The sequence below is a fragment of the Arachis duranensis genome, chromosome 3 (assembly GCF_000817695.3).
Source record: "Arachis duranensis cultivar V14167 chromosome 3, aradu.V14167.gnm2.J7QH, whole genome shotgun sequence".
Lineage (NCBI taxonomy): Eukaryota > Viridiplantae > Streptophyta > Magnoliopsida > Fabales > Fabaceae > Arachis > Arachis duranensis.
Window position 1 is genome coordinate 109,115,640 of NC_029774.3, and position 696 is coordinate 109,116,335.

A 696-nucleotide genomic window follows, 5' to 3' on the forward strand; every position below is an offset into this window, starting at 1 on the left:
AGAATACAAATTAGTTAAACTCAAAATTATAAAAGAAATATATAAAAAAATGATAGAATATTTTTTTTTAATCTATAACTTCAAAAAGGATGGAACATTGAAGGAGCAACTCTCACAATCAACAACTTTATTAATATTCACGTTTTCCGACTATCATCCTTCATATTTTCTCCTGAATTTCGTTTTTGATAATTAAATTCATCATATTTTTTACTGCAATAAAAGTTGTGTAATTTTTCTATAGAATTTACTTTAATGCTCTATATGTTAACCCTTCTTCGTATGGTGGAAATTCACCTGCAGTCGGCTGCAGGTGAAGTTGCTTCTGGATCGTTGACACGTGTTACTGTATGGTTTAAAAAAACGATTTATTTTATACAAATGGTTTATTTAAAAAAATCGGTTTGAATAGATCAAATAACTACTTTTAAAATAATTTAAATTCTTTCTGCGTGTTATTCCTAAATTCCTAACAGATGAATTTGATATATTCTTTTTCTTCATTCATATTGACCAATTTTTCTTTAAATTTATCTGAAACTTTTTTTATTTAATTTTTGTCAAATATATATATACAAATTGTTTAAAAAAATAAAATTTAGTATTCTAAAAAAGAAACAAAATTCACGGTTTTTTTTATAGGAATGACATAAATGATATCATCTGTCCTTTTTTGTTTTTGTGTCTCTGTTTCTA